The 12,296-nt window shown below is 42.3% G+C and overlaps 1 long non-coding RNA gene across 1 annotated transcript in view; it reads right to left on the reverse strand.

The window, feature by feature from the left end:
• LOC105476808 (uncharacterized) overlaps positions 1-12,296 on the reverse strand; it is a 76,449-nt gene that overhangs the window by 61,725 nt on the left and 2,428 nt on the right. The window lies entirely within an intron of this gene.

The raw sequence follows: 12,296 nt of genomic DNA on the forward strand, positions 1-12,296 counted from the left end.
TAATTGAATATTAATCACAGAACAAGTAAAAATAATGAATCTAATTTCTTATATAATACAGGATTAGATTAATAATTATCAAGATTGTAAGTTGAGTTTAAAGACTTAAGAAAAACTACTGGGTTTAGTGGCTTACACTTGTAATCCCAGTGAATCAGGAGCCCAAGGCAAGAGGATCATATGAAGTCAGGAGTTCGAGACCAGCTTGGGCAACACAGTGAGACCCTCACTACAAAAAACACAAAAATTAGCCAGGGGTGGGACATGGTGATGCACAACTGTAGTTCCAGCTACTCAGAAGGATCATTTGATTCCAGGAGTTTCAGGCTGCAGTGAGCTATGATCACACCACTGCACTCCAGGCTGGGCAACAGAGAGACACAAACTCTAAAAAAAATTAATGTTTTTAAAAAAGAAAAACTAGGTGGGGCATGGTCGCCCAGCCTGGAGTGCAGTGGCACAATCTCTGCTCACTGCAACCTCTGCCTCCTGGATTCAAGTGATTCTTCCACCTCAGCCTCCTGAGTAGCTGGGATTGCAGGCACACACTACCACGCTTGCCTAATTTTTTGTATTTTTGGTAGAGACAGAGTTTCACCATGTTGGCCAGGCTGGTCTGGAACTCCTGACCTCAAGTGATCTGCCTGCCTCAGCCTCCCAAAGTGCTGGGATTATAGGTATAAGCCACTGCACCCAGCCTCACAATATCTAGTTAGTCATAAGATAGACTGACTTGAATTTCACATCTTATTTCTTCTGAAGAAGAGTAAAACTGGCTGGGCGCGGTGGCTCACGCCTGTAATCCCAGCACTTTGGGAGCCGAGGCGGGCAGATCACGAGGTCAGGAGATCGAGACCATCCTGGCTAACACAGTGAAACCCCGTCTCTACTAAAAATGCAAAAAATTAGCTGGGCGTGGTGGCGGGCGCCTGTAGTCCCAGCTACTCGGGAGGGTGAGGCAGGAGAATGGCGTGAACCCGGGAGGTGGAGCTTGCAGTGAGCTGAGATCACGCCACTGCACTCCAGCCTGGGCGACAGAGCGAGACTCCGTCTCAAAAAAAAAAAAAAAAAAGAAGAGTAAAACTGATGAGTCTAACCACAAATGTTGAAAAAGCAAGGGAATAGGTTTTTGCAGCCTTAATAAGAAACACTGTTTATTATGGTGCAGGGCACAGAGTAGTGCAGAGCATAGATCACTACTATGTGCAGGGCACTCGACGACTAGTTGATTTCCATGTTATTTCATTTAATCTTCACAACAGCTCTGTAAGTGCTATTATTGACCCCATTTTATACATGAAGAAATAGAGGCTCAAGCAGGTTAAGAGAGTTGTGCAAGATCACACAAGTAAGAAGTGGTATTGGGGATTTAAACCCAAATCCATCTTGTTCAAAGCCCATCTTTCCACTGCACCTTCATGCCTTTTAGCGATAAGATACACGGGCCGTGCCTCTGCCAACTCGTGGCTGCCAATATGGAACATAAGCAAGAAGCAAACCTCAGTTATTTTCTTAAGCCACTGGTACGTTTGGAGTTGTTTATTACTGGAGGCTTATCTAACAGAAGTTGGCTGATAATAGGTATCTTTATTTTCTATGTACAGCGGTGTAAACCTTGGAAACTGTTTTAGTATTAATAACTTAGTACAGTGCAAAACATGCTTGGTGAGAACCTCTATTAATTTATACCATCCCCAAACAAGTACTTCTTTTTTTTTTTTTTTTTTTTTTGACAGGGTATCACTCTGTCACCCCGGCTGAAGGGCAGTGGTGCAGTCTTGGCTCACTGCAACCTCCACTTCCCAGGTTCAAGCGATCCTCCCACCTCAGCCTCCTAAGTAGCTGGCACCACAGGTGTGCATCACCATGCCCAGCTAATTTTTGTATTTTTTGTAGAGGCGCAGCTTCACCGTGTCGCCCATGCTCTCAAACAAGTTCTTTATTTAGACAAATGCTCAACAATGATTGATGCTCTCTGGGGAAGACAATTAATCTGTTGGGGGCATGGCTTTGGCATTCAAATTTGTGGCAACATAAATTCCTGTATAAGTATCTAGAGAAGTATATTTTCTAAAGAGCAACTAGAGAATTTTAAAACTATATTGTCAGATGGGAAATGTAAATAGAGCCCCATATTTTCCTATGTGTATTTGCAAAGTAATGAAGAATTTACAAGAAACTTACTAGAATTATGACATAACATTATTAACAAGGTGCCCAGGCAAATGCCTATAATTTTTCCTACCCTGGATTTAGTTGAGGCTAAGAAAATGTATACTAAGGTGATAAGCAGTTATTGTATCTATAGAGGTGGAAAACCTGAATAATTCTTTAGAACAGACTGTTTCCTTTGTGTTAGGAAGTCTACCTAAAGGGGCTCTTCAGTTGCACAAATTTAAAGCAACACTCGCTTATCTTGGGAAAAGTTATAAATCTTTTTTCTGAATGCAAATATATATATATGTGTGTGTGTATGTGTGTGTATATATATGTGTGTGTGTGTGTATATATACACACACATACATATTTCGAGACAGAGTCTCAGTCTGTCGCCAGGCTGGAGTACAGGTACAATTGGAGCTTACTGCAGCCTGGAACTTCTGGGCTCCAGTGATCCTCCCACCTCAACCTCCTGAGTAGCTAGAACTACTGGCATGTGCCTCCCTGGCTCTGTGTGTGTGTGTTTGTGTGTGTGTGTGTGTGTGTGTGTGTGTGTATCTGTAAACAGGGTCTTGCTGGTCTCCAAAAAACTGGAGACTCAGAGCCAGGGGAAATAATTTTTTTCTCCCCTGGAGTCTTAATTTGATGGAGCAGAAATTAACCTGGAGTGAATTGCAGCTGGTGAGCAGAGTGGCTCCTCGTCACATGGAAACAGATGGGAGGCAAACAAGGAAGGACACCCTGGACATGGGTCTGGACTGTAAACTGTAAACACATCTAGTAGCCTCCTGGGGACAGGGTGGTGGTACCAGCACCAGCCTGAGAGTGAGTGATCCCAGTACTGTAGAAAAACAATATGAACATTTTGGAAATATCACCTGCAAATTCCATAGTGAGTGGGCACTAATATTTACTTAGAACAAAACCTGTCATGGACTTATTGTGTGCCACATTACTTCAGTGCAAGAATGGTTACAGAAACCTGCCATTATTGAACAATTTTGATCAACTAGACTGAAAAACAAAAGAAGGAAAGAAAGAAAAAAAAAGATATCAACTGCAGTAGAGCAACACCTCCTCTTCTAGGCTGGGCAGATGGGCAGGATAATTTCTTTCCACCAGTTCTCAGTACCTTATTACTGAACTGTAGTAGTGGCTGATCAAACACGTGTTAGCTACCTATCACTTGAAAAGGTTTATTATTTATGTTTACAACTAATAATATATTACCCATGACAGAAGCATCTGCAAGAGGAAAAGGACATGCATGACAGAGCTGAGTATTTGAATTAGTTAAGCACAAATGACAAATGCAGGTTATTATTTTCCTTTTGGTAAGGGGTTGACAAACTTTTTCTGTAAAGGGCCAGATAGTAAATATTTTAGGTTTGTGAGCCATTAAGTTTTTTTTTTTTTCCCCCTGAGATGGAGTCTTGATCTGTCGCCCAGGCTGGAGTGCAGTGGTGAGATCTCGGCTCACTGCAACCTCCTCCTCCAAGGTGCAAGCAGTTCTCCTGCCTCAGTCTCCTGAGTAGCTGAAACTAGAGGCACCTGCCACCACACCCGGCTAACTTTTTGTATTTTTAGTAGAGACGGAGTTTCACCGTGTAAGCCAGAATGGTCTCGATCTCCTGACTTCATGATCTGCCCTCCTCAGCTTCCCAAAGTGCTGGGATTACAGGTGTGAGGCACTATGCCCAGCAGAGCCATGAAGTCTTTGTTGAAACTACTCAACTCTGCCTTTGTTGAATGAAACCAGCCATAGACATGTAAACAAGTGGTGATGGCTGTGTTCCAATAAAACTTAAATATGGACACTGAAATTTGAGTTTCATATACTTTTCACATGCACAAAATATTATTCTCTTTTTGTGTGTTTTTTAACCACTGAAAAATATAAAAAACATCCTTAACTCATGGGCATTCCAAAGAACAGGTCATGGGTCAGAGGTCTGTAGTTTGCTGACCCAGTGCTCTCGGTCTAATAAGCTCTGCGATAGTCCTGCAAGTAAATATACAAAAGTAATTCTGAGAGATTTTTAGCTCACCTAATCTGAAATACCTTTTACAACAGTAAAGAGGAAGAAACTGTCACATACTCAAAACTTCAAACTAAAAAATTTATCAAAATTAATTTTCTAACATACTTGATAGTAGTAGTAGCATAGAATACCACCATCACTATTAATAAAGAAAGCTAACATTTATATAGGACTCACATATTTGTGATTTGTATAAGAATCACAAAAACGGCCAGGCATGGTGGCTTACGCCTGTAATCCCAACACTTTGGGGGGCCGAGGTGGGTGGATCACCTGAGGTCAGGAGTTCAATACCAGCCTGGCCAACATGGCGAAACCCCGTCTCTACTAAAAATACAAAATTAGCTGGGCGCAGTGGTGTGTGCCTGTAATCCCAGCTACTTGGGAGGCTGAGGCAGGGGAATTGCTTGAGTCCAGGAGGTGGAGGTTGCGGTTAGCCAAGACTGCACCATCGCACTCCAGCCTGGGTGACAGAGCGAGACTCCATCTCGGAAAAAAAAAAAAAAAAAATTACAAAAACAAAGGTAGCATTTTTAGCAAATAAAGTATGCCTGCAATATGTTTTTATAGGATCTTAAAGAGCCACTTACTCTAATTAGGAAATGTACAATTTGAACTGGAGTCTGATTTTAAAAAGAAAGAACTAGGTAGAAAGAGGAGACGTAAAGTTATAGTAGTAATAGGAAAAAACATCGTGAAAATACATCTTTTCATAATCTTTTTTTTTTTTTTTTTTGAGACAGAGTATTGCTCTGTCACCTAGGCTGGAGTGCAGTGGCACGACATTAGCTCACTGCAACCTCTACCCCTCAGGTTCAAGTGATTCTCCTGCCTCAGCCTCCTCAGTAGCTGGGATTACAGGCACTTGCCACCACTCCAGGCTAATTTTTTGTATTTTTCTAGAGACGGGGTTTTGCCATGTTGGCCAGGTTGCTCTTGAACTCCTGATCTCAAGTGATCCATCTGCCTCAGCATCCCAAAGTGCTAGGATTATAGACATGAGCCACTGCACCTGGCCCGTAATAGATCATTTTAAGAGCTGTTTCCTGTCAAAATCATATTCTATTATTATCAATAATGGGACAATAAAGATGGAAAGAATTAGCCAAAGATGAAACAAAATGAATGAAAGAATGAGGTGGGCAAGTCATGAAATAAGATTACTAAGACTGTATTATTAGATGAGTTATTTGGGCTTAAAAGGTGGCCATCTTTTTTATACCATGAAATAAAGAAACAGGCTGGGTGCAGTGGCTCACGCCCGTAATCCCAGCACTTTGGGAGGCTGAGGCAGGTGGATCACGAGGTCAGGAGTTCGAGACCAGCCTGGTCAGCACGGTGAGACTCCTATCTCTACTACAAAAATAAAAAATTAGCCAGACGTGGTGGCGCACACTCTGTAATCTCAGCTACTCAGGAGGCTGAGGCAGGAGAATTGCTTGAATCCGGGATGTGGAGGTTGCAGTGAGCTGAGATTGCACCATCGCACTCCAGCCTGGGCAACAGACTCCGTCCCAAAAAAAGAAATAAAAAACAATCCTTATACCCATTGTGTGTATTCACTGACAGCAACATGATGAAGTTTCCATGGAAACAACATTCTGCTCACCTAACTTCCCACCTTTTTCAAAGAGCAGTCAGTAAACAGTCAATAATATTCATTTTAACAGATAACATACTGGTAATAAAGGGAGTTACAGCAGAAATCTGTCCTCAATATAATTTACTAGGGAAGATGAGACAAATATAAATGAAAAATTAAAAGACATGGTTTCTTTCCTTTTCAGGGAATATTTATCCCTGAATCGAGTGGAGTAAGGGAACAGAGAATCTTGCAACTGAATTGTTTCTGGAAGTAAACTCCTGTACACAGTGGAATCGAGTGGTAAGCCTAGCCTTTCTAAGTGTCTTTTTACCTAGTAGTAAAAATAAGAATTATCTGCTCAGAAGACAGTAGGGATTGGCACAACAAATGTTGGAAACAGAGTTTCCAGATTAGGAAAGCCATATTTCAGTACAAATTACTCTTGGACTTCCCCCACTCCCAATAATGCCTTTCGAGGACTGGTACTGAAGAGAGATTTTTCTGACTGTGGAGATACAGAGGTATTTTTTCCCCCAGTCATTTGAAAAAAAAAAAAAAAAAGTTACTGAGTTATAATTTACATACCATACAATTCATCTGCTTTAAGTAGACAATGCCATGATTTTACATATATGCACAGTTCTGTAACTATCACCACAGGTGGAGTTTTGAGTAGTAAGCAAATCACTGAAAAATTGTGTCTCGTGATTTCAGCTCTTACAGCAGTTAACTCTTTGAATTTCTTTCTTCTCCCACCCCCCAAGTAATCATTTCCAGGATAAAGTATGATGCTGACACTAATATGAGGGAACTTCAAGAAGTTTATGGAAAAAAATGGTATTAAAAATAAAAATAAAAACTTTATTTCTCCATATAAGCTCCATCAAGCTCAAGACATTTCCGTAAGTAGAGATACCAGCCATTTAGTCCACCCCTAAAGGTGTTGAAGAGGAAGGTGTTTAACCATGTCAGCGTACTCTTTCACTTAAAAAAATTTTTTTTTTTTTTTTTAGATGGAGTCTCACTCCGTCGCCCAGGCTGGAGTGCAGCTGCGCGATCTCGGCTCACTGCAACCTCTACCTCCCGGGTTCAAGTGATTCTCCTGTATCAGCCCCCCGAGTAGCTGATTCCAGGCGTGCACCACCACGCCTGGCTAATTTTTTGTATTTTTTGTAGAGACGGGGTTTCACCATGTTGGCTGGTCTTGAACTCCTGACCTCAAGTGATCCTCAAGTGATCTGCCTCAGCCTCCCAAAGTGCTAAGATTACAGGCATGAGCCACTGCGCCAGCCCCTTTTCACATTATTATTATTATTTTTAAAGGGTGCCATTTACACATTTTTAAAGATTAAGAAACAAAAAGATATCAGAAGGGGTCAAATAAAGACTGCAAGGTGAATGCCTAATCATTTCCCATCAAACCTCTTGCAAAACTGCCTTTGCTTGATGAGAGGAATAAGCAGGAGCATTGTCATGGTGGGGAACTCTCCAGTGACGCTTTCCTGGGCAGTTTGTTGTTATTGTTGTTTTGCTAAAGTTTTGGCTAACTTTATCATAATAAGCCTATCTGCTTATTTTTGTAATAAGCACAAATTATCATTCTTTGGCCCTCCAGAAAGTCAACAAGCAAAATGCCTTGAGCAGCCAAAAAAACTGCTGCCATGATCTTTGCTCTGGGACTGGTCCATTTTTGCTTTGACTGGACCACTTCCACCTCCTGGTATCCATTGTTTTGATTGTGCTTTGCCTTCAGGATTGTACTGGTAAAACCATGTTTCATGTCCTGTTACAATTCTTCAAAAAAAATGCTTCAGGGTCTTGATCGCACTTGTTTAAAACCTCCATGGAAAGCTCTGCTCTTGTGTGCAGCTGATCTGGGTGTGCAGTTTTAGTAACCTTTGAGTGGAAATTTTGCTCAGCTTAAATTTTTCAGTTAGAATTGTGTGAGCCAAACCAATTGCAATGTCTATGGTACTGGCTTTGGTTTCTGCTATTGTTGGTCATCTTCTATGAGAGTATGTGAGAAACAAACTTACCCATCCAAACCCAAAGAATGGACTCAGAGACCCAGAGAACTGTGAAAGTGAGACTTTTAATGACACTCTTGCAAGATTGGGTGTCTGATAGACAGGCACACCCAGCACAGTTTTTTAAATTTTATTTTATTTTTTTGAGATGGAGTTTTGCTCTTGTCGCCCAGGCTGGGGTACAGTGGCACGATCTTGGCTCACTGCAACCTCCACCTCCCAGGTTCAAGTGATTTTCCTGCCTCAGCCTCCCAAGTAGCTGGGATTATAGGTGCCTGCCACCATGCCCAGATAATGTTTATATTTTTAGTAGAGATGGAGTTTTGCCATGTTGGCTAGGCTGGTCTCAAACTCCTGACATATGCTGATCCACCCGCCTCAGCCTTCCATGGTGCTGGGATTACAGGTGTGAGCCACCACGGCTAGGCCCCAGCATAGCTGGTTTTTTTGAGACGGAGTCTCACTCTGTCAACCAGGCTGGAGTGCAATGGTGTGATCTCAGCTCACTGCAACCTCCACCTCCCAGGTTCAAATGATTCTCCTGCCTCAGCCTCCTGAGCAGCTGGGACTACAGGTGCCCGCCACCACGCCCAGCTAATTTTTGTATTTTAGTAGAGATGGGGTTTCACCATATTGGCCAGGATGGTCTCTTGACCTCATGATCTACCTGCCTCAGCCTCCCAAAGTTCTGGGATTACAGGCGTGAGCCACCACACCCGGCCCCCAGCACAGTTTTAACAAGCAATTTATCCCCTAGTATGCAGGTCCCTCCCCCGGTTTCTCATAGGCTGAGTACTATGGGGTCACAATCTTCCCAGACATTGCCTATTAATTGTTGGGTAGGGGCTTTAGGTGTTGTTTTTTTTTTTTTTTTTGGCGGGGGGCGGGAGGTGTCTTGCTGCATTTTATTGCAGCCCACAATGCACTGCAATCCTAGTTAGCTCAGGGGCTTTTCAAGTATTTAACTTATGACCTAAGTAGCTAGGCAGGTTGATAAGAGAAGACAAAGTGAGCTATTTTGCAGACTAGTAAACTTTCATCTTAGACTAAACTTTTTCGGTTTGGATGAAGGCAACTAAAGGGGGAAGGAGAAGTGTTGGGGAAGAGGGAGGGCGACAAGCAGGCATCAGCTATCCAAGCAGCAGCCCAGTATGTCCTGTTTCTTCTGTAGTTTGCTGACCTACGCCCATGTAAGGCATTTTGTCTTGAAAACGGGCCACTGTATACGTTATTGCCTTCAAGCATGAAAAGATTATTTTTTTCCTTGCAAATTGATGTGGGTAGTCTACCACTGCAGGCTTCCTCTTCAACACTGTCTCATCCCTTCTTAAAATTAACTCTCTAATTATAAAATACTGATATCTTTGAGGCATTGTGCCCATAAACTTTTTGTAAAGAATTAGTGATTTCACCATTCTTTCACCCAAGTTTCATCATGAATTTGATGTTTATCCTTGCTTCAATTTTAACAGAATACATGTTGCTCTGATAGGGGCTCTTTTCAAACATATGTCTTATTCTTTTTAGTACATCAAACTAGATGCTGTTCATACATGTTATAACAAGTTAGTACGAGTTTATTTTGGTGTAAAAAATTTTTCAAATCCATGCATGATTTGTTCATAACACATTTTCCATGAACTTTTAAAAGTCTCCTCCTGAGATTACTGGATTGAATCAAAAGTATTTAAAAAGTTTCTCTTGGTCGGGTGCGGTGGCTCACGCCTGTAATCCCAGCACTTTGGGAGGCCGAGGCAGGCGGATCACGAAGTCAAGAGATCGAGACCATCCTGGCTAACACAGTGAAACCCCATCTCTAGTAAAAATTTAAAAAATTAGCCAGGCATGTTGGCGGGTGCCTGTAGTCCCAGCTACTTAGGAGGCTGAGGCAGTAGACTGGCGTGAACCCGGGAGGCAGAGCTGGCAGTGAGCCGAGACCACGCCACTGCACTCCAGCCTGGGTGACAGAGTGAGACTCCGTCTCAAAAAAAAAAAAAAAAAAAAAAAAAAAAAAAAAAAGTTTCTCTTGGAGGAAGTAACTTTTACTAAACAGCAATAATGTTAAAAATTAGGTTTCGGCTGGGCGCGGTGGCTCAAGCCTGTAATCCCAGCACTTTGGGAGGCTGAGATGGGCGGATCACGAGGTCAGGAGATCGAGACCATCCTGGCTAACACAGTGAAACCCTGTCTCTACTAAAAAATACAAAAAACTAGCCGGGCGAGGTGGCGGGCGCCTGTAGTCCCAGCTACTCCAGAGGCTGAGGCAGGAGAATGGCGTAAACCCGGGAGGCGGAGCTTGCAGTGAGCTGAGATCTGGCCACTGCACTCCAGCCTGGGCGACTCTCAAAAAAAAAAAAAAAAATTAGGTTGCTTCCGACAATGAAGTTGGTAAAGTTCATGCTTAATAAATCCGCTGGTTGTGGGAGCAATTCATAAAACTGACAGTGAATGTATAACTAAGGAGTTTAGAAAACCCTCAAACTCCAATTAAGATGAGGATGTAATCTCAGGAGGCAAAACTGGAAGTGGTTGTAATTTGCTCAGCACAAAAGGAATCAACCATCTAGTATATTGTTTAGAGAATTGTGTGAAGATTAGTCTGTAGAAAGATAATTGCCAGTCTTTACCCAGCACTGTCCAGGGTACAGAGACACAGAATTCAGGTGCTGTGAATTTATCTGTCTTGGAGAGAAATACTTTGTTATGGGGGCAGGGATCATTTATCAGGTCTCAGGATCTGAATGAAATATCCCTCAAAATGATTCACCTTGTTTTGTTCTTATTTCCAAATAAGTTGTTGATTTGCTTTTTTGATGTTTTACTCTTGTGGACTGAAATATGTTAACTCTGGTTAACTGGTAATACCCTTAATTGTAATCATCACCAAGCTAACGCCATCCTGGGAGACCTGATAAAACAGCCGTCAAGACTCTTCCTGCCATATACTGACTTCATCATCAACTCCAGAACAGTTGGTTACATTCAAATACAAAAAAAGATGCCAGTGGAGAAATAAGAACGTCCTATTCACTCTCAATTAAGTTCTACTTTGTATTGTGCTGAAATGAACAAAATCAGAAATTACTGCATTAAATTAGACAGACAAGAATAAATCAAAGCAAATTCAGGTTGGGTGTGGTGGCTGACGCCTGTAATCCCAGCACTTTGGGAAGCCAAGATGGGCAGATAATTTGAGGTCAGGAGTTCGAGACCAGCCTGGCTAACATGGTGAAACCCCATCTCTACTAAAAATACAAAAATTAGCCAGGCGTGGTGGCATATGCCTATAGTCCCAGCTACTTGGGAGGCTGAGGCACGAGAATTGCTCGAACCTGGGTGGAGGAGGTTGCAGTGAGCCGAGATCCTGCCACTGTACTCCAGCCTGGGTGACAGAGTGAGACTCCATCTCAAACAAACAAACAAAGCAAATTCAGTTATATTTTTCTGGAATGAAAATACCTTGAAATTAAAAGTACCTATGTATTGTCTCATCCCTTCTTAAAATGAACTATTCAATTATAAACTATGGATTTCAGTTATTACTTCAGTTATCATTGACTTATCATTAATTAACAGAAACTTTGCCTGCATAAATTTAAATTGATGGATAAAAGAACATAAATGTGTTCAGCAAATAACTGTTGAAAGAATCAACAGGCTGCAAGTTTTTAAAAACTCTCCTCTTTTCTGCCACTCACTTAATGAAACAATGCTAGAAACAGTAGATTTGTTGAAATAGTATCTTTTTTGGTCACTTTCTCATTTAAAAACATATCAGGCTCTGGCCAGGCACAGTGACTCATGCCTGTAATCCCCCCGCTTTGGGAGGCCGAGATGGAAGGATCGCTTGACTTCAGGAATTCAAAAGCAGCCTGGGCAACATGGCGAGACCCCATTGCTACAAAAAATACAAACATCAGTCTGAAGTGGTAGTGCATACATGTAGTCTCAGCTACGTAGGAGACTGAGGTGGGAGGATGGCTTGGGTCCAGGAGGTCGAGGCTGCAGTGAGCTGTGATTGCACCACTGCACTCCAGCCTGAGTGACAGAGCAAGACCCTGTCTCAAAGAAAAAAATTGGCCGGGTGCGGGAGCTCATGCCTGTAATCCCACTACTTTGGGAGGCCAAGGCCAAAGGATCACTTGAGGCCAGGAGTTCGAGACCAGCATGGCCAACATGACGAAACCCCGTCTCTACTAAAAATACAAAAATTAGCTAGGCATGGTGGCATATGTCTGTAATTCCAGCTACGCAGAAGGCCAAGGCACAAGAATGGCTTGAGTCAGGGAAGCAGAGGTTGCACTGAGCTGAGATCACGCCATTGCACTCCAGCCTGGGTGACAGAGGGCAACTCTGTCTCAAAAAAAAAAAATATATATATATATACACACACACACACACACACACACACACCCACCCCTATATATATACTTGAAGGATGGTCTGAAGGATAGGCAATCTATCCCTCCCTTGACAATTTTC

Source organism: Macaca nemestrina, chromosome 17, assembly GCF_043159975.1.
Source record: "Macaca nemestrina isolate mMacNem1 chromosome 17, mMacNem.hap1, whole genome shotgun sequence".
In the NCBI taxonomy this organism is placed as follows: domain Eukaryota; kingdom Metazoa; phylum Chordata; class Mammalia; order Primates; family Cercopithecidae; genus Macaca; species Macaca nemestrina.